The sequence below is a fragment of the Delphinus delphis genome, chromosome 13 (genome assembly GCF_949987515.2).
Source record: "Delphinus delphis chromosome 13, mDelDel1.2, whole genome shotgun sequence".
Classification (NCBI taxonomy): domain Eukaryota; kingdom Metazoa; phylum Chordata; class Mammalia; order Artiodactyla; family Delphinidae; genus Delphinus; species Delphinus delphis.
In genome coordinates this window covers 69,607,408-69,629,887 of record NC_082695.1, presented here as the reverse complement: position 1 = coordinate 69,629,887, position 22,480 = coordinate 69,607,408, and the positions used below count along the sequence as shown (strand labels likewise).

At 40.7% G+C, this 22,480-nt stretch overlaps 1 pseudogene; it reads right to left on the bottom strand.

Moving 5' to 3' along the window:
* Nucleotides 1-7,940: 7,940 nt before the first annotated feature.
* On the bottom strand, nt 7,941-21,394 carry LOC132436640 (uncharacterized; annotated as a pseudogene).
* Between the last annotated feature and the right edge of the window lie 1,086 nt (nt 21,395-22,480).

Sequence of the window (22,480 nt, the reverse complement as noted above, 5' to 3'; positions counted from 1 at the left end):
ACATTTTTGGGGTCTAGGTAATTTCAAGTGCCTACATATACAGAATTCTCAACATTTCATTTTGCAAATCGAAATGGTTCTCATGCCCCAAACAGAGGAGTACGGAGGGGGCGTCTCCAAATGAGCTGTTGTCTCTAGTCGACTTCCCCACATAGGCAGCCAGTGTCAAGGACTATAAGAAGGGACCTGCCAAAAGGATTCACCATCCCCTGTACCATATTCCACCACCCTGACACCGCTTCCTGCAGCCACTGCAGAGTTACAGGAGGGTCTGTAACTCCCTTAGCATCTAAAACCACAGCAACCATTACACCGGTTCCTCCCACTTCCTCCTACATTTTTCCCAGTGCTGCAAACGCTGATCATAAATATGTAAAGAAACATCAGAAAAGAAATGCACAATTCCCTTGTCTTCGTTTTATCAATATAACCACTTTGGCTGTGACCTAAGAATCTAAGTTGACTTCATTCCAGTGAATGTTCTCTGCCTTTGAGGTCAGAAGAATAAGTTGGAAGAGTGTTGAAACATCGTATTGATTTTCTTGATAACGCACTAGTGTTTGAAGTTGACACATTCAGACAGCTATTGGCTTTACTTCTGCACAGTGTATGAAAACGAATGAATTGACAAGTACTTAGTAAAAAGATGACCTACAAAATTACAGAGCTGCTATTATAAATTTCATACTGCAAAGAGATCTGGGCAAAAAATCTTTATAAAATCAATTGCTCAAACTTGAATGGGTTGTTTCATCTATGCTATATGCTTGTGAAGTTTAAATCTCTCTCTCTCTTAAACAAGAGGTTGCTAAATTTATTTTTGTATTTTATAAAGCATTAGCTCATTTCTCATGGGCAAGCACACCAGGAGAGGAAGGAAAAAATCATGAACAAATTACCGGCCAAACAAATCACCCCTTTATGAAAGCTGGTAATATGTTCCTAGATCACTTTCCTCTACTCCTCCTTCCCTAATTAGAGGAAAATGACTCCTGTTCGGGAAAGTGTCTCCATGGAGTTGAACCTGGCTGGTGTAGCCAGCATCGACATTCCTCCCACCTGAGGGACTGGGGTGGAAGGGGTTGGAGTGAGGAAGAGTGTTAAAGGAAAAGAAGCTTCATGCAGAGAATGCTGAGCTTGTCATTTTCTCCTGTCTCTTCTTAGCTCTCAGTTCTTCCCAGGTAACCATGCAGAGGAGAAAGAGCAGGGACGGCCCCAGCCATCAAGGCCACCAGGAGGACCTGACTTGGAGTCACTCTACTTATACACATGCCATGGCTGGCAACACTGCATCAAGGAGGTGACACATAAAAGCTAAGTGTTTATCTGAAGAGAAAGAAAAAAAAGAAGCATAGAAGTTAAGAGAAGGAGCAGCAACATGAGTGAGTTTCAAAAATATAATGTTGGGGAAAATAAATCAGGTACCAAAAAACACAGAGAGTATGATTCCACTTACCTGAAGTTCAAAAACAGGCACAAGTAAGTTTATCATATTGGCGGTGGTGATGGAAGCTGGACCCACAAGAGGACTTGCAGGCAATGTAGTGTTTCTTTTTTTTGTTTTTGTTTTTGTTTTGTTTTGTTTGTTTTGCGGTATGCGGGCCTCTCATTGTCGTGGTCTGTCCCGTTGCGGAGCACAGGTCCTGGACGCGCAGGCTCAGCGGCCGTGGCTCATGGGCCCAGCTGCTCCGTGGCATGTGGGATCTTCCCGGACCGGGGCACGAACCCGTGTTCCCTGCATCGGCAGGAGGACTCTCAACCACTGCGCCACCAGGGAAGCCCAATGTAGTGTTTCTTGACCAAAGTGCTGGTTGCATGTGCATGTTCTGTCTGCAGAAATCACCAAGCTGTACATCTGTGATTGGACACTTTTCTCCATGTATGCTATATTTAAGTGAGGAGCTAAAAGTTAAAAACCTAAGGGGTGGTAGCTAAAAACATGGGCAGAAGTAGATTGTGTCTGGTTAGAAAAGAATCCCATCCCAAAGCAAATATTTTAAGAGAAAATTGAAGATATCTCATGGGAAGGAAATTCAAGAGTTCTACTCCAGCCCTAAGTCATGACATTTTAAAACAACAATTAATCATAGGTTTCCCTTATCTTGTATGTGTTCCTGCTTCTCTCTGTTCTGTAGCTGTGTATTTAAGAACGCCTTCCCATACCTAGGCCAGGGAGGAGCTCAGAACTATAAACTTGTAAACCCATCTCCAATGGTTTACTTTACAACATTAGAGAAAGTACATTTGGAAGGACAATCCATCCTGGTTGACAGAAGTTTCTTCTTCTTGGTTCTGCTATCTATAACTCCTTACTAAGAGAGACAAAGTTGTCTCCCAGGACAATAATCGTCTGAGCAGTGCTGATTCTGGAGGAAAAGTTATCAAGGTACAGGAGACATTTAAAGGCTCTGCATGAATCACTTGAGACCAACTTTACTAGTAATTGTTCTATTTTTTATTTAATTTATTCTTGACACTAACAGCTACAGCATACTGCATGCTTAACACCAAACAAAAACAAATTAAAAACTCTGCCTCTTAATTGTGCAATTTCCTGAAAAGACCAAAAAAAAAAAAAAAAAAAAAAAAGAAAGGTGCTACGCTTTCCTTTGCAAATTGTTTTCTAGGTGATGATTTTAAATTTCTTAAATATCTTCATTGACCCTACATCCAAAGTAGGCTTTTGGGATGTGTGCTAATGCCTCGGCTGACATTCCATGAGTCCAGGCCCCCACACACTACAACGGGCCCACCTGGTACAGTATCCATTTAGCCTGCACATCAAAGCTTGCTCCCTTTCAGCAAGAGCTACTCCACACTCTGAACCAAGGAAGAATCTGAATTCAACAGGCTAAGATACTAAAACAATAGATTTACTGCCAGTAGAATGAAGCTGCGCATTCCTGAACCAAGAGAAGAGATGTAAACAACACCTGCTGAGGCCACTGGGTTTCTTGTTAATGTTTAAAAACAAAAAAACAAAAAACCCCTAGAACTCACTCTTGCGTGGATATTTAAACTTCAGGCGCTAGAATGAGGTCCTGTCCTCAATAAAAGTAGGGGAAAGCGATTTTATGAAAGTTATGAAAAATCTGAGGACCAAGAACTGTTAGGACAGTGGAATGGGAACCACCAAAGGGGCTGAGTGTTGCCTTCTCTGGAAATATGAACACACAATGTATACTCACCTCTTTAACTCTTTTCATCTTGCTACTATGTACTCCTTAATATAGTCTGAATGAACAAATATTCTTTTGAATACTCATGATAAGGGCTGGGTTAATACAGGGGTGGGGAGGGAAGAGAAATATAGAACTGAATAAGAAACATTTAAATTATAAATTTTTTGAGGTCACATCTTTTTTATGTCTCTTCTGTATCCTAGTACAATAATGAGCACACAGTAAAGGCATAATTTTTGAAAATGAGTAAAAACTCATAAAAATAAGCATGGAGTAATAGTGTATGATTCCACTTATATGAGGTACCTAGAAGAGACAAACTCATAGAAAATAAAGGTTACCAGGAGCTGGGGGGAGAGGGGACTGGGGAGTTATTGTTTAATAGGTTTTGTGGTTCTGTTTGGAATGACGAAAAAGTTCTGGAAATGGACAGTGGTGATGGCTGCATAACAATGTGAATATCCTTAATACCACTGAATTGTACACTTAAAGTGGTGAATTTTATCTTAGGTACGTCTTGTCAGTGTAAAAAATTGTTAATAAAAATTTAAAATGAAAACGTAAGCAGAGAATACTTGGCTAGATAGGAACAGTGACCTGTGATGTCAGGAGGCTCTGATCACCTTTACAGAAGCAGCTGGGGCTGGGCATCTGGCACGTGGGAGGCTCAGAAAAGGAGAAGCAGCGCTGGCGCTGGGGCTGCTGATGTGTGGGTGAACAGAAGCCGCCTCTCCCATTTGAAGATGGTACATTTTCTTGTGTAGAGTTCTGCTTCAGGTGGAGGACTCGTTTATATACGTGAAGACAGTAATCACATAACTCTACACGGGAGGTGGGAAGCACCGCAGGAGATCTGGACTGTGGTCTCAAATACCTCACTTGCAATCTGGGTAGCTTGCTTACCCTTCTCAGGTCTCACTTTGTATTTCTGCAAGTTAAAGCATTGAGACCACATGATACGTGGCCTCTACCAGCTGTACAACCTCATCGTTCTACGTCATCCTTTCTTTTTTCCAAACAGTTCCAATTTAAGTTCAGTGAATAAAACACAGTTTTTCATCTCTTTAGCATTGCTATTCTTTTCTGGACTCTCCAGCATCTTACTATTCTGGTCAAAGGAACAGTGTTCCAAAGTGAACATATGAGTTTCACGAAGCTATGGTGAGTGCAGAGCATGAAGAAACACCACTTGTAACTTCTAATTATAACATAAAATCACCGTGGCCTTTTCTTTCTTTCTTTCTTTTCTTTGTTTTTTTTAAATTAATAATACTATACAGTTGAAAATCACATTCAACCATTGATAAATTATGGTCATTAGGAATCGAGCTATGGAGAACAGTATGGAGGTTCCTTAAAAAACTAAAAATAGAACTACCATACGACCCAGCAATCCCACTACTGGGCGTATACCCTGAGAAAACCATCATTCGAAAAGAGTCATGTACCACGATGTTCACTGCAGCACTATTTACAATAGCCACGACATGGAAGCAACCTAAGTGTCCATCACAGATGAATGGACAAAGAAGATGTGGCACATATATACAATGGAATGTTAGCCATAAAAAGAAACGAAACTGAGTTATTTGTAGTGAGGTGGATGGACCTAGAGTCTGTCATACAGAGTGAAGTAAGTCAGAAAGAGGAAAACAGATACTGTATGCTAACACATATATATGGAATCTAAAAGAAAAAAAAAGGTTCTGATGAAACTAAGGGCAGGACAGGAAAAAAGACACAGACGTAGAGAATGCACTTGAGGACACGGGGAGGAGGAAGGGTAAGCTGGGACGAAGTGAGAGAGTAACATGGACATATGTACACTACCAAATATAAAATAGATAGCCAGTGGGAAGCAGTTGCATGGCACAGGGAGATCAGCTCGGTGCTTTGTGACCACCTAGAGGGGTGGGATAGGGAGGGCGGGAGGGAGACATGAGAGGGAGGGGATATGGGGATATACGTATGCATATAGCTGATTCACTTTGTTATACAGCAGAAACTAACATAGCACTGTAAAGCAATTATACTCCAATAAAGATGTTAAAAAAAAATAAAGTAATAATGCTATACAGCTGAAAATCACTTTCAACCGTTGATAAATTATGGTCATTAGGAATCGAGTTACATAGTAAAAGTGACCATTTTCCTTTTCCTAAATTGGTTGGACAATAAAAAGCAGCCTGATTACTCTTCATAGGAAAGGATGAGAATATGAGCAAGGAAACTTTTTATACTACCTTGCACTATTTAGAAGCAATAAGGAACATTCAGTGGTGTTTACCTAACCTTGTAGTTCCTCTAGTCTAATTCATTCATTCCATTCAGTTATTCAAAGCTGCTGTTAAAAAGTTCTAAAGATTTTTTTTGACATTTAAGAACTTTTTATGTACAATTCATACCATTTCAAATGAATCAAATGTGCGTATAAAGTGGTTAAGGTAGGTTCAGTTTTAAAGGAGGTTTTCAGTTAAATGTCTGGGTTTTGCCTGAATGATGACAAATAATGTCTGATTGAGCAATTCACTCTTCAATCTATTGATTTGGTAATAAATAAAGTAGAAATACCAAACAGCCTAAAAGCACTTGAGTATTAATGGATGAAGTTACACTAAAGAATAAAATGGTATGAAAACTAGAAATCAGCTTTCCAAGGAGGGAAAAAGACTGAGATTAGAGCAACCAAGTGAAAATTAAGAACATATCTATCTAGTCCCCGTCCTGGGGAATTCCCTGGTGGTCCAGTGGTTAGGACTTGGTGCTTTCACTGCCGTGACCCTGGGTTCAATTCCTGGTCAGGGAAGTAATAAGATTCCACAAGCCAAGTGGTGCAGCCGAAAAAAAAAAAACACCCATAAAATAACATACCAACAATATTCCAATTGACATGTCTTCATTAGATTATTTTTAACATTTTCTCTTTTTTAAATACATAGTAGTCTGGAAACCTAAGTCAGGCTTCCAGTATATTATTATCAGGAAACCCAGAAAGTTCCAACACTGTAACATATTTTCTTTAGATGATGATATATCATATTTCAAGGATGCATAGAGGGAATCCAATAATGCTTCAAATTCATAAAACCATAAAAACAGGTTTCATTTAAAATTAAATGAGAAGATAATATGCAAAGATACACAAAATCTTTATTAAATGACCACATACTAATCTAATATAACACTTCCTGATACAAGAAAAGGGATCATGAACCAGTTCATAGTATATTAAAAAATTTCCAAAGTAAAACAAAATTTGCAAACAAAATATGTTGACACACATTGCCATTTCCTTTTATGACCAATTCCCCTCTATCTGGACATCCACCTTTCATATACCTATTGTCCTGTGCTGTTCCCTGCATCATGTTCTTCCTCCTGGATGGGGACGCATTCCCTACAAGGTCTCTTCAGAACTATACCACCACCACAAAATTCCTTTTGCTACCAAGCTCTGATCTCAGCTGGCTCTCCTGGAAAATGGCAATAAGGTAAATACACAGTAAGGTGGTTTCAAGGGATGACAGGCCTTTTATGACCTGATTATGTACGTTATGTAGATGGCTACTTCCCCACACCAAAAGTGAGTCATTCCTAATTCTCATTGTCTTCTATATAGTCAACAGAGCTAGTTATCTAGAAGAGAGAGAGAGACAGAGAGAGAGAGAAATACATACAGATTTATTTTTAGGTTAAGAGCAAACATCCTAAGATATCTAAAAATTCCATTATGTGTCAGGGAAATATAACTGAAAGAGGGTGGCGGTTCAAGGCATTAAAAAGTGTCTGTACTGACTGGGTTTTATATAGGGTAGCCCAGAACTGATGGTGATACCCAAGCAAAATGCAGGGGTACCAAATACCTATTAAAATAAATTGTAAACAAAAATGAAGCACAGATTAGATCTGAACAAATTCTTTTCTACTTAAGACAATGACCCCCAACTTAGAGACCACTAGCCTCTACCAGTTTTCAAGTGATGACAAGTAGTCCTCAAATTCATATACACACCCAGCCAATAGACTAAATAAAACACATGCTTCTCAACCATAGGGATGACTATTCCTCAAATGTAAATAGTTCATGATGTGATTAATAAAATCCAAACACATTCAAAGAAAGTATTGAATTCATAATTAGCTTGTCATTAAGTATTTTCTCAGCTAATATACAATAAATATTCAACTACTCGTATGACTGAGTCCTTGAAATTTTGGGCTTTATAAAAAGTATCTTCATGTCAACAAAAGGGTTGAGAATGGCTAACCTAAGGTTTTATACTAAACTCTCCAGACAAAGTTAGATGTACCCGGGTTCCAGTGCCTCCGTATGTACAACATACATAAGCTGATCTCCCTACTTCCTTCCACAGTGATGAATATAACCAAAATACAAGCACAGCACTAAGTTTCAGTGATGTGCAAAAAAAACGGATTTTCCTCTGGAGTAATAAATTTGAAGTAACAAAAGGAAAATAAACAAATATATACACGTGACTAAAATCCATACAAAAATATATTAATTTAATTTATCAGATCCCCTCCATAGATAATCTGCACAGAGTACACTGAAATGTTCTCTTAGCATGAATTGACGATGATCTTATCAGCTAAATGAGCCCACAGGGCTGCTTCACACCTGCTTTCCCAATATCACTCTGTAAAGAGCTCCAAGCTCATTAGCCAAGTGGACCTTCTTTAAAAACAGCAAGAATAACATATGAAGAGCAAAGAATAGATATGAACTCATCAGCAAATCTAAGGCAGGTTGATTGCCTGGTCCTCCTTGAATTTGGGGATCTTCTTAAACTCACTTTGCTTGAAGAAAAGCTGGGCCAGGATGTGGTCTGCTGTGGCCTGAAGATAATCGTCCATGTCAAGGGTTTGCAACTGACAGTGGAAACAAAAAGAAGATGTATCAGCACCAAATTACTCAGGTTTCTACAAAGATCTTACAGCCATCAAGGCATTTTCAAGACTGTAGGTATAGCTGTGTAACATTAGGAGCTATGAAATCCTGCGAACGGTCCCCTTGTACACTTGTCTTCTCTTGCCATGGGGAGCTCACCATTTCAACTCTGGGAATAAGGAAAATCTGACTGATAGCTAGAGATGCTGAGGCATCTGAAGCTTTTTTTATTTATTTTTTATTTTTTTGCGGTACGCGGGCCTCTCACTGTTGTGGCCTCTCCCGTTGCGGAGCACAGGCTCTGGACGCGCAGGCTCAGCGGCCATGGCTCACGGGCCCAGCCGCTCCGTGGCATGTGGGATCTTCCCGGACCGGGGCACGAACCCGTGTCCCCTGCATCGGTAGGCGGACCCGCAACCACTGCACCACCAGGGAAGCCCTGAAGCTTTCTTTAGAAGGGACCTCCATCCCACGGGGAGGTAGTTCTCTTTAAAGAGGGAGCAGGACCTTTTGTCTACTTGTAAGCAGGGACTAGTGGCAAAAGGGCCCCTCAGAGCTCCATGCCCACAGGCACCTGATGGAGGCTACCTGGCTGCCAGGTAAGTAGTCCTCCTCCTGCACAGCCAGAGACAGTAGTTCACCTCTGCTTAACTGGCCTGGCTGTCCAGTTGGCTGGCTCTGACTCTGTCTGTCCTTGTGCCCTCTCTCTATCACGATCTTACTGTCCTTTCTGTACCCCTCCCCCTTGACACTACCTCTCTTTCTCAGCCAGCCTCTCAATTTCTGCATGTATGTGGGTCTCTCTGTGTCTCTGTGTTTCTGTCTCTCTCTGTGTCTGTGTGTGTCTCTGAGCTTATCTGTCTCTGAATCTCTCCCCTAACTCTTTGTGCGTGTGTGTCTCTAGGTATGTCTGCCTTTCCCTGCCCCTCTGTGTATAGGTCTGTGTCTGGGTATGTGTGTATCTGTGTGTCTCTCCTTCTGTGTCTCTGTCTCTTTATGGGTCTCTGTCCCTCTCTGTGTCTATGTCTGTATGTCTCCTTCTTTTTGTGTATCTGTGTTGTTTCTCTCTTTTTCTCTGTGTTTGTGTCATTCTCTTTGTAGATCTCTGTCTGTCTCTCTCTCTCTCTGTATGTCTCTATCTCTGTGTGTCTCTGGGCATGTATGTCTCTCTCTGTGTCCCTATGTCTCATTCTGTGTTTCTTTCTAGGCATGTGTTTCTGTCTCTCAGCCTCTCTCTTATTCTTCCTCCTTTCTCTTTCCCTTCATACCCCTATGCAAAATAAATCCCCGTTAGAAACACCCCTAATACCCCTTCTAATGGGTTAGTTGGGGTTATGCTCCCTCAAGATGCATATCAGACATTCTTGGCGGTGGGGGTAGATGTAAAAAAAATTCCTTCTACCCAAAATTCTGATTCATTTTTTCCTTCCCTGCTGTGGATCACTCCCTTAAATTGCTTCTTTTCATTAAAAAAAAAAAAAAAGAAAGAAACCCTCTACTTCTATTCTCTTTTCAAAAGATTTATATTCTTTAATTCTTAACTTGTATTTAATAATTTTCAATTGTTATTTTTATCCTTCTTTCATATTTTTAAGTTTTAATTTGTTGGTATTAGCCTTTCACGTCACATTAGTCTTTAATTAATTTTTAAAATTCCCTTTTCTTGATCTTAATTTTTTTAACTCTAACTTGCTGTTTTAATGAGTTTTTCCCTTCTTTTCCTATTTATATTTGATTGGATTTCGTTTTGCTTCATGATTTGTTCTTATAACAGCTGCAGAGAATGATGACCAAGGGGGTGGCAGTAGTGGTGAGCCCCACACCAAAAGCAGGGGACACTGGAATCCTCTTCCCCCCGAGAGTCTACAGCTAGCTTTCCATTGCATCTCCTCCTCACAGAGCTCTTCACAAACCTCATCCCAGGCAACCCCAGGAAGGTTTAGAGACCCAGAGAAGCAGATGCTGGAATTTTCCAGTGTCCCTCAAAGAAGGAAAGTGTCATCATGGGAAATAAGCACCACTGAGCAGGATGGCGTAGGTTCTGTAGATGATACTGCTGAATTCATGCTGTGCTCTCCCCTGGAGATCTTGTTGGGTCTCCATGTAGGAAGAACCATGGCCAAGAGGAACGTCTGTCTGTTCCTGGATTTGCCCCAGGAATACCCAGACTCTTATAATTCTCACCCAGTCTCAGCAGGGAACCTAGTCCTAAGGACTGTTCAAAAATCTAAATTCCACTGTTTATTCTCGTTTTTCAAACACATTATTCATCTAATTAAGGAACACTGGGGTGAATTTTTAAAAGCAAACAACTATGTAATACAATAAACAATTCCTCTTAATGTATGTTTTATACTGCAGATCATGATATATCAGATTTGCTTAAAACAAAGAATGATGGGAAGGAATGCTACTCCTTCTTGGTAGCACTGCTCAATCATACGCAATGTTACTTCACGTCTCCTAAAGTCTCTTTTCATACACAAGAGACTCTTCTTTTCCTCTCTCTGCCAAGTAAATTCCAGAAGAATAAACTAGCCATGCTCACTTCAGCTTCTCCCTCTGTCTGGGAACTGGCAAAGCTTCAAAAATCATGCTCTGCTTCTCTACAATGTAAGGTAGTACAAGGGCCCACCTCAATGTCGGAAGGCCAGCCCAATTCTGGAGATAGATATTGGGAAACCCACTTGCCCACAGATATTAATCATATTCTCTTAAATACCTGCTTGATTAGTAATAGAAATGATTTCCTGGATCTCTATATACTGCTCTTTGGTCTTTTTTCTCAGCTGGTTGAGAATTGGGGGAATTAAGAGGGAATGTGATGTATTGGATCTCTTTATAACTGAATGAAAAGATTATTTGATTCTTCTCTTCACACATTCGTTCAGCCAGTTCAATCATTTATTCAACACACATATACTGAGGGCCCCCTATGATGCAGATACATTGCTTAGCAGAGTATTCTGCACATCACTGGCACTCAGCAATCTCTTTTAAACTGGCTTATTCTCACCTGGTCTCCAGTGCTGAAGGCAAGAACGAGAAGCAATTCCTTATCGCATGTACTCTTAACGTAATGCTGGCTCCAGTGGGGAAAAATATCACATCTCCAATGTGAACGCTGAACTCTATGGTACACTGAGCATTGATAATGCCCACCTAAGGCGGGGAAAAAACTATGCTGAGGGCTTTCCTGGTGGCGCAGTGGTTGAGAGTCCGCCTGCCGATGCAGGGGACACGGGTTCGTGCCCCAGTCTGGGAAGATCCCACATGCCGCAGAGTGGCTAGGCCCGTAAGCCATGGCCGCTGAGTCTGTGCGTCCGGAGCCTGTGCTCCGCAATGGGAGAGGCCACAGCAGTGAGAGGCCCGCGTACCGCAAAAACAAAACAAAACAAAAAAAAACTATGCTGAAGTTAAGCAAATAAAATCAAATATTCATTAAGGCTAAGTATTCATAGTGAAGAACAGATGGATAAAAGCATATGGTTATAAAGGGACTTCGCAGAGAGGGTAAATAGCAGAAAAGAGGCAATCCTGCACATTAACTCTCCTGTTTCTGAGACAAAATCCCACAAAAATTAAAAGATGCTCTATTTAAAGTAAATGTCCCTCAAAATGCATTAGTGAATTCAGTAGTGTAGAACATCATGCAAAAAGAGCATTAATCACCATGTTCTAATTAAGGGTTATCAGTGACATTCCCTAATTAGGCAGAGGACTTAAATTGCAGTGTTTTACCACCTCTACGCCCGCCTTTCTACTTGCTTGGGAAAATTCAGCCTTCTGGGAGAGCAGCATCCTAACGGTCTTTTAAAAAAGAGTTCGAGACTGAATGTGCACACAAACGCACACAGATGAGCACGAAGCACACCAACAATAAACTCCGATCCTTGAAATTAAATCTGTGGAAGATGACAATGCCCTTTTCCAATTTATTAAAGCTTTCACTTCTAAAAACATAAAACTTTTGCTATGGGTGACATAAAAGGTGAATTTCAGTCTGTTCTGATTCTTTCTGTCAAGACTGATTCAGGTACAAGCTAGAGAAGCCCATTTTACCTGTAGATCTCCCCAGGAGCCCTGTAGTAACATGCTACTTCGTGTGGTTTTTCCGAAGAATCAAAGGGGGTGATGTTAATAACTTCACCAAGATGACAAGTATGCGTCAGAAGGATCCTGGATAAATGGGGATATGTGGCCACCCTGCTGGCGCTCCACATCTCCCCACCCCCCCACTCATCTTACACTGAGAGGCAAACAGCCAATTTCACAGTCCCCAAAGTAGAGCACATTAAATGCTTGCATTACCTGAGAATGCAAAACTCTGAACATGTAAGCAGGTATTCCAGCCCCTCACCATCAGTGATAAACCTCTTTATCAGTTCTGAAATGTTCTTAGCCCCTTCTCATGCTAAGAGCAAACTTGGAAGTTACCTAGCAGGACCTGCGTGGTATCCTCTGTGGAAATGGCCCAGAAAGCCATTGGCACAGAGTCCTATTATGTTACCAACAACTGAACCAAAACAAAGAAATACCTCCTGTTTGCTTCTTTCTGCACTGAAAAGGAAAGTTCAAAAAAAACCTGTTCACAGAGGAATTACCTTTGCACATCCACTTATTACATATCCCATTTCATTTGCATTAAAATGAAAATGTGGCTGTCTTAATCTATTGTTATAAATCTTGAGTGTACTCAAAGTGAGGGCATTTTTGTGCTTGAGAAAGAAAAAGAAAAATGAAATCCAGTTATTTAGCCAACATTCAACCCAGCAACTTAACAATTCATATAATCATAATAATAACTAATATTTATGAAGCCCTCACTGAGAACATGCAATTTTTTATGTTCTTTACATTTATTATGTCACTTGTCCTTTATAATAATCTTATAAGGTTGCCACCAACCTTATGAGATGAAATTAAATTCTAGGTTGGTTGAGTATACTAGGGTCACCCAGTGGCAGAACTGGGATTTGAATCAGGGAATTTGATGCCACAGCTGTGCTCTTAGTCATTAAGCAATACAGCCAGTTGAGCATTTAAAACAAATGAAAATGAAAAGAGAAATCTCACGAGCATCCAGTCTCTTTGTTAATGTAACCACCCACGCCAAGAAGTTAAGCTCCCAAATTCACAATGAGGCCTCAATCAATAGTTTGCATTGATCAGATCAACCAGTGTTTGACTAGCTCTTTCCTTTTCCTTTGTCTAGAAAAATGATGAATCCAATCTAAATCTCATATTTCATCCATTTTAATAATAATTAAATAATAATTATTAAATAAATAATATTTTAATAATTTCAAAACATTTTTCTCAATTACCTGATTCAGGAATTCACCAAAAATTTTTTCATTGTTGCTTAGTTCACTTCTGTTTTTCCAATATTGTGCCAATTGTATTATTCCTCCTGGAAATTGATATTCTTTTGAACCTGAATCAGATGAAGTTTAAAAAACAAAATAAGATAAAACTACTTCAAAATGGTACTACAAAAGGAGTGTCAAATGCAGTTCTAGTAAGGTACATAGCCCTTCTATAGTCACAGAACGTTTATGTGGTAGGAATTGCCAATACCACATCCTATGTTCCCCCAAGATATTGATCTGATACTGTCAGATACTATCCTAACTTCCCAAACTCTCTTGAAATTTCTAACATAGAGTGACCTCTTTAAGACAGACATTCAAGTCAGGGGACCTGGCTGGAAAACGTGAGAGTCATCCTAAATACCAATCCCTACCTCTCCCCTCAATCCGTCAACGAAGCCCTGTCAGTCCTGCGTCTCTAAGTTCTCGGCTTCTCAACAATTCTTTCCCTCTCACATAGTGCAGGCCACCATCATCCCCTACTGGAGGGACTGCAGGAGCCCCCTGACTCATCACCCTGCCTCTCACCTGGCCACTTCCAATTATTCTCCACAATCCAGCTGGATTGGTCATCACTTGAAAAAACAAAACTAACACCAACTCAAAAAGATATATGCACCCCATGTTCATTGCAGCATTATTTACAATAGCCAAGATACGGAAACAACCTAAGCGCCCAAGCACACAGATACAGAGAACAGAGTGGTAGCTGCCAGTGGTGGGGGTGGGGGTGGGTGAAATGGTTGAAGGAAGTCAAGAGACACAAACTTCCAGTTACAAAATAAACACATCATGGGCATGTAATGTGGAGCAAGGCGGCTATAGTTAGTAATGCTGTATTGCATACTTTAAAGTTGCTAAGATCTTGTAAGTTCCTGTGACAAGGAGAAACTCTGTAACTATGTATAGTGACGGATGTTAACTAGACTTATTGTGGTGATCATTTCACAATATATACAAATATTGAATCATTGTGTTGTATACCTGAAACTAACATAGTGTTGTATGTCAATTATACCTCAATAAAATAAAATAATTAAAAACCTCATTGTGTCACTCTCCTATTTAAAGCCCCTTAATTGCTACATGATTGGCCTCTCCTCTCTCATAAGCCTCTTCTCCTACAGCATCCCCCAGCCCCAGCACACCCCCCTCACACTCTGAATTTTTTTTCCACATTTTCTTTTGTTTCCAGGCCTTTTCTCACATTTCCTACTCTGTTGAGAAATGTGTCTTTTCAAACTTCTCTTGACTGTGACCCACTGTAAAAAACACATTACATCTCAATCCAATACACCTATATAATCATATATATAAATACTTAACTAAAAAGGCTTCACAAAATAACACACTATACCTTTCAGGTCATACAATTATCTCCACACAAGGCTATCTGGAGACTGTGAGTAATCAGCATTGACAACCAGTTCTGCCAAGCTGGGAGGAAGACTGACCCCCTCATCCTCTTTTTGCTTATGGAATGTTCTAATGAAACTAATTCCACCTTCAGGCTGAAACACATAAGAGACCATATAAGGTATTTGTGAAACATTCTACAAATTTTAACAATAGAAGGGGCGGTAGCTGAGGATAGGGCAGCACTGGCACCAGTGTGGTTTTCAGTGGCCCAGTCAAAAGAGCTGACCTCGATTAGCCTAAGACTTGTGATCTTTATGAAAATCTTCCAAGCATTCAATGTATGGGCATTAGTATTTTATGGTCAATATAAACGCCTGCAAAAATATACACTGGTTCCCATGCTTACCAACACTCTCACTAATGACTCATTTCTTCTACTTCTCCCTATAACATTAGAGCAGGATCTGCTGCAAGATATATCTCAAAATCTTATTATTTAGATTCCTAAATTTACCACAAAACCCCTTCCAGGTACCACTCACGGGCCATCACCAATTCTGATCACCCATTTGCACTGTCAGCATCCACATCTGACCCTCTATACCCAGCATTATCAGCAATCCCTCCAGTGATAGTATAACTACTGAAAGAGATCAGAAAGAGAAAAGCAGCCGTTCCTCAGGAAAACTGTGGGAACCTCTGCATTAGATTCGGAAAACACAATTACATTATCTGTAGCGAAGTTATCCCTGGATGAGCAAATGGCTTTTCAGAGATGAAAATTATAGTAATTTTTATTAACTATATCGTAACCTTTCTACCAATTCACTATACAGTAGCTCCTACAGCAGGCCTTCGTAAGGGAAAATAAAGAGCAATTCAACTTCAATGCTCTTGAGCCCATTACCCCAATGTCACTTTGTTGACTGCTACCTTAGAAACCCGAATATTCGTGCCCTCTTTGTACCCTCATGGGATTTGCTCTCAGCAGTGGTACAGACCTCAAGTGACCTGGAAGCAATGCCCTCAGGTATAGAAAAAATTACATCATCAGCTTCCAGGGTTTGAAGTTCATGATGTGTAGAAAAGAAGAGCAAGAAAAGCAGTCTTCACTCCCCACATTCTCTATCCAGTGTACTGTGTTTTTAGGGAAGAAGTTCACCTGGCCAGCTGTAACACTGTACGTGGTAACGACAGCACCATCAACCGCCCCAATCCACGCTGTCCCCTGAAACATAAACAGAAGAGCTCATCCAACACTACTTTAGAGCAATGCTCCTCAACCTTTTTTCATTACCTCCCTTCTAAGGTACCATGTTAGACTTTTTTTTCTAATCACCACCCTATGAAATGTTAACACATTATACATAGGTACTATAATGTTAACACATTATACAGAGGTACTATAGATCTGTATACTGTATACACATACTGCTCATGTACTACATGTACATCTATGCTTTATACATAAAAAGAGTAATATTTTTACCCTGCTAACAACCAGTTTTTGCCCCCTTTTGGGCAATACCACCCCCACTGAGCATTTAGAGCTCTAAGTTCATGCTAGTTTGATAGTCTGAAAAGACTGCAGGCACATGTGTACGCACATGCATGTGTGTGCTTGCGTGTGTTTGTGTGTGTATGCATACAGAGACGTATGTATTTTCCAGATAAGAAAAAGTCTGCATATAATTTTGATAATAATAATAGTAATAACATAGTGCTTTACTGTGTGTCCAGGTATTCTTCTAAGAAGGGTTTCCTCTCATATAGATAAAGCTCTAATCTCTCTTCTTGCTGTAAATTCTAAAATCAAGTGAATTGTCCAAGTATAAAAAAGGAGTTTTATTAACAACAACAGAAATATGTCACACACAAAAAACTGGCTGATCTATTAATAAGATCATCAGGGTAAGACCAAACTCTGAAAGTTCTATGAGAGCTTAGTCACTTCAGCTTCCCCAGGGTCTGGAATACAGAAGCCATAAATACATTTCAGAATTAATGACTTATTTGAAATTCAAGTAAGCACACTAATTTCACTTCCAAAAAATTCTGAAAGGTCTAAACCACAAAAGGGCATCCAACTGGCTGATCTCAGAGACTCCAGGCTGAACATCAGCAAACCAGTTTGTTATTACAGTCACTGCTTTATTCCTTAGAGGGAAGCTGTAGTTTCTTTGATCATTAGATCAAGCTACTAGTTTTAGCTTTGGCTCAAAGGATGGAACAGTGGGGATTTCCCTGGTGGCACAGTGGTTAAGAATCCGCCTGCCAATGCAGGGGACACGGGTTCGATCCCCGGTCCAGGAAGATCCCACAGGCCACAGAGCAACTAAGCCCGTGCACCACAACTACTGAGCCTGCGCTCTAGAGCCCAAGAGCCACAACTACTGAAGCCCATGCGCCTAGAGCCCATGCTCCGCAACAAGAGAAGCCACCGTTATGAGAAGCCTGTGCACCACAACGAAGAGTAGCCCCTGCTCGCCGCAACTAGAGAAAGCCTGCGCACAGCAACGAAGATCCAACACAGCCAAAAATAAATAAATAAAATTAATTAATTAATTAATTTATATATAAAAAAAGATGGAACAGTGATCTTAGCTTAACAATGTATGAAAAATGATCTCATACTGAAGAAAGAAGTTCAAAGTGATGCCAAGAATAATTAAAACAAACAGGTTAATGCTTCAAGGCACTGATAACTAATCTAATTGAGTACACAGCCAAAGCCTGGATGTGGTCTACCACTTATTTAAGTAGGTTTTGCAACAACCTAAATAATAGCCTGAGGACACACAGCACAAATGCTTAAGGGCAGAACGTGGGCAAACTGGTGATACCTGTACAAGACAGCCGTGTTCGGAGGCCGTTGCTTTTTATTCTCAGGGTCCCCAGAGTCATCTGTGAGCTCTGACTGTTCAAGCTGCTGCCAAAGGCGTCTTCTTCAATGCTGAGATAGTCTTCGGCATTGTTCCTGTACCAGGCCCACTGGATTGCACCACCGGGGAACTCAAACACCTGAAAAGCCATAAGCAAATCAGCAGCATGGAGGCCACCTCCTGAGGAACGTGAGGCCACCATGGCCTATGGGGTAAGTGGGAAGCACAAGGGAAAAGGCAAGGTGGTGTGGCGAGTACTGGAGGCCCCAAAAGGAAGAGAAAGAATAGGTCTGCAAGACTCCGGGAGACAACGTGGTACATGCAGTGCTATCAGTCTCTGTTTGACATAGAAAAGAACACCTGTCTTGGCAAGAGAACAGGGCTGTCCTGCACTTCTCCCCTCCAGCCAAACATAGAACTATCTACTAAAGAAAAATTCTGCCTGGAGCCAATATCCACCCAAATTTCCCCCTTCTCTATCCCTCACTTCCTTTCCTCCAAACAGCCCGCAGCTGCTTCCTTCCAATGAAGAGAGAACAAAGCTTAGAAAACAAGCAATGGAAACTTTGTTCTGGAATCACCATTTATAATAGATGATTCTTTTTCCTAATACGTGTGATCCATACGTTGGATTTAGGTAAATGATTAAGAAACTTGAATTTTGGATCAACACCCTTTTGCACCATGGGAATTGCTGTTTGCAGAGGCTGGGCTCCAGGTTCTGAATGGGGCTGAGAGTTGTTAACATAAACCAAGGAGAGAATCAGGACTCCAGATGCAGTGGTAATGGTGCAGCCAAGAGACACACCAGGAAAATGCTCGTCAGTGACCACTGCCTCTTCTTTTCCTAGGAGAAATTATGAAGCCATTATTCTCTACTCTTGACGCATGAGAAATATTGCCTCCTTTCTCAATTTGGTTTATTTTCTCTTTATTTAAAAAAATGCATTTGTGGGATAAACATACTGAGTAAAATACTACATGTGGGGCTTCCCTGGTGGCGCAGTGGTTGAGAGTCTGCCTGCTAATGCAGGGGACACGGGTTCGAGCCCTGGTCTGGGAGGATCCCGCATGCCGCAGAGCGACTAGGCCCATGAGCCACAACTACTGAGGCTGCACGTCTGGAGCCTGTGCTCCCCAACAAGAGAGGCCGCGATAGTGAGAGGCCCGCGCACTGCGATGAAGAGTGGCCCCCACTTGCCACAACTAGAGAAAGCCCTCGCACAGAAACGAAGACCCAACACAGCAAAAATAAATTAATTAATTAAAAAAAAAGAATAAGGTCTTTGAATGCAGAGAATGTGCTTTAAAAAAAAATACTACATGTGTAAATAAATACACACATACGTACACTCACAGTATGGTCAGGCCCCATAAGACGGCTGCTCTCTTGCTCCCTGTACACCCCCTGCCCCCCTCCCCAGCCCTGCCTCATGCTTACTTATGCACATGACTGCCTTCCCTCCTAAGTGGAAAGTTTAATCAGTAACCACCTGCCTGATCGCTGCCCCCCACAGCCACCTCCGCTAACCATTGTTCTAGCCCTGGGACCAGACCAGCTCCAGTATGTTCAGTCATCAACAGGAAACCAGGCACTTGCGTTGGTTGCTAACCCAGAGAGCTGTGCGGAGATGTGTTCCACAGTCCCCCTGGCAACCAAGGAGCCCTTCTGATGTCATGCCCCCTATAATTGATAGCCTCTTCCTCCCCTACGCAGGGAAGATTGCTGTCTTGTCCTGCCTGCCTGCCTGTACATGGTGGGTGTCACTCCAGGACCTCGGCCTCTGACTTGTAAGATTCCGTGTCCGGTGAATACTGATGTCTCTGCCACTGACTCAGGCTCTCTCTTCAGTCTAGCAGCTGGGCAAGTGCAAGGACTGCAGGCTGCGGGGCACAGCCCCACACTCACACACACCCCGTATACCCAGATGACATCCAAATAAACAAGGATAAAAATAAAAATACAAGGAGCTGGGGCACAGAATAATACTAGAAAATTAAGTACCCAGTTAAGTTTGTATATGAAATGCATTCCAAGTCAGTCAGTTAGCCCCTATTTACCAGTTTCTTCACCTGAAAATCAAAGAGGTTATAAATAGTATTTTCTAAGAACTTTTTGGTTCCAGAATGTACAAGTGCATTTACATGTACAGCTACATGCATGGGAATAAGCAACATATCAGTAGTCAACGGGCCTGACAGGTCTCTGTCTCTCTCTCCCCCTCCCTCCTTCATTAAATAGCTTCATTAAATTCCCTTCCTCCTGTGTATTACCTAAATGAGCTTCCAAGTCACCACCCATCTCCAAGTCACAATATTTCCATGTATTTCTATGTTACTATTTCCTGGTTTCATATCACAAATATATGCTATAAACAGCAGTATTATTTCTGAGTTACAACCCACATTACTGAAAGCTGCCAAGAAAATACACACCCTAACCTTTGGACCAATTTGCCCTCACTCCTCTGACCGCTAAAATGACCTTTATAAGCAATGATGTCCAGGACTCCTTTTCCACTGGTCTTTCTCCCTGAGCAAGCAAACCTTTGATCACTAATAATTCTAACAGACATTCTTACTTTAACATTCTTAAATATTCAAAAGAACACAAATAACAAATGTTGGTGAGGATGTGGAGAAAAGGGAAGGTTGGTGGGAATATAAACTGGTGCAGCCACTGTGGAAGTATGGAGGTTTCTCAAAAAAACTAGAGACATAACTACCATATGACCTGGCAATTCTACTCCTAGGTACATAATAATAATTTTAAAAAACACTTATTCAAAGAGGTACATGCACCCCAGTGTTCACAGCAGCATTATTTACAATTTCCAAGATATGGAAGTGTCCATCAACAGATGAATGGATAAAGAAGAGGTGGTATATATACAATGGAATACTACTCAACCATAAAAAGGAATAAAATTTTGCCATTTGTAGCAACATGGTTGGACTTGGAGGGCATTATTGCTAAGTGAAATAAGTCTGACAAAGACAAATACTGTATGATATCACTTATATGTAGAATCTAAAAAATACAACAAACTAGTCAATATAACAAAAGAGAAGCAGACTCACAGATATAGAGAACAAACTAGTGGTTACCAGTGTGTGTGGGGGGGAGGGGCAAGGTAGGGTGGGGCAGTGGGAGGTACAAACTATTGGGTGTAAGATAGACTACAAGGATGTACTGTACAATACAGGGAATATAGCCAATATTTTGTAATAACTAAATGGAGAGTAATCTTTAAAAACTGTATAAAAATTTAAAAAATTATCAATTCTTAAATGGTACATTTTGTATAACATAATCATTTACCAACATATTCAATTTAACATTGTATAAGGGTAATATATTGAACAATAAACAACTCATTAATGCCATGAACAACAATTCATAGAAAGCTGGGCCATTAAGTAGCTACAGGAGTTAAGAGTTTATGAGAGATGGCAAGTCAGGAGATATTCAGAGCAGGAGATGCTACCTTTCTGAAGAAGGTCACTTGAAGAGAGCTGGTCTAAAGAGGGACTGTTTCCTGAGCTCTGCATAAAGGTTATGGGGGGAACTAATCTCAAGACTTAAGTCCCCATTTACATTCTTACCATTCTGGACATGGTATTCATCTTCCCCCCAGACACAATATTCTGCTTTGCATCTTCATGCATTTCAAATGCTAAGTTGTCCATTGGCATAGATGGGCAAGCAATTCACTGAAAAAGAAAAACGGGGGAGGGATGTAGCTTTAGCAAATGGAGAGATCCCTGAGAGGAGAAGAATGATAATTCTTAAGGAAGGAAGTGCTTATATAGAGCTGAAAGTTAAGGAAATGAAACAAGGAAGTTGTTTCTTAAACAATAATCTCAGTTGAAAAAAAAAAAACCATTGAAAGCATTGCCAAATTGGAGACCAACAAAACACTTCTTTTGGTCCCCAACTCTTTGCTCACTGATGGCACATACACAGATAATAATAACAATAGCTAACTAACATTTATTTCCTCCCTTCAACAAAGTACCAGGCACAGTACTAAGTGCTTTCCATACATCATGGGATTTAATTCTTACAGCAATCCTGTCAGGTACTATGATGATTATTCCCATTTTGTAAATTAGGAACCTGAGGCATGAAGAGGTGCGATACCTGCCCGAAATCACACAACTAGTTTTAGTGTAGAAGCAAAGCACCCTTTATCAAAAGATTCTTCCATGGCATTGGTTCTCTGCAGAGTTTGATGGTGGGTGCTCAGTCTAGCATAACATTTTATCACCCAAATCAGTCCTGCCTCTAGATAATGAGTGATTTTTCTATGTGGTTTACTTATTAGATAATTTTGTTACCTGAAAGTTAAATCTTCATTTAAAATTCATCTTGCATCAGCTTTCCTGGTGATGAGCTGTGGCCTGAGTAAGCTAAAAACTACTACTGTAATCCACAAAACAGTCACCCATCCTCTTTTCCTTTCTATCTTCCTACCTTTATTCCTTCCATAAACATGGTTGAATGCCTACTCTATTCCAGGCTGAATACCACTCTACACATTACGAAGCCTTTTATTACCTTATAATCTAGTAGGAGAAATGGAAAAGAAAGCAAATAATTTCCCCCCAAAATGTGCTGTGTTCTGATAGAAATATGTACAAGATCTTGTGAGCACAGAAAGAATAATTGTGTTTGAGATAGGAAGAAAAGGCAAGCCCTCTCTGAAACCATAATTTTGAGCTAAGTCTTCGAGTCCCAACACTGTTTCACTTGGTAGACACACTTAGTTACAT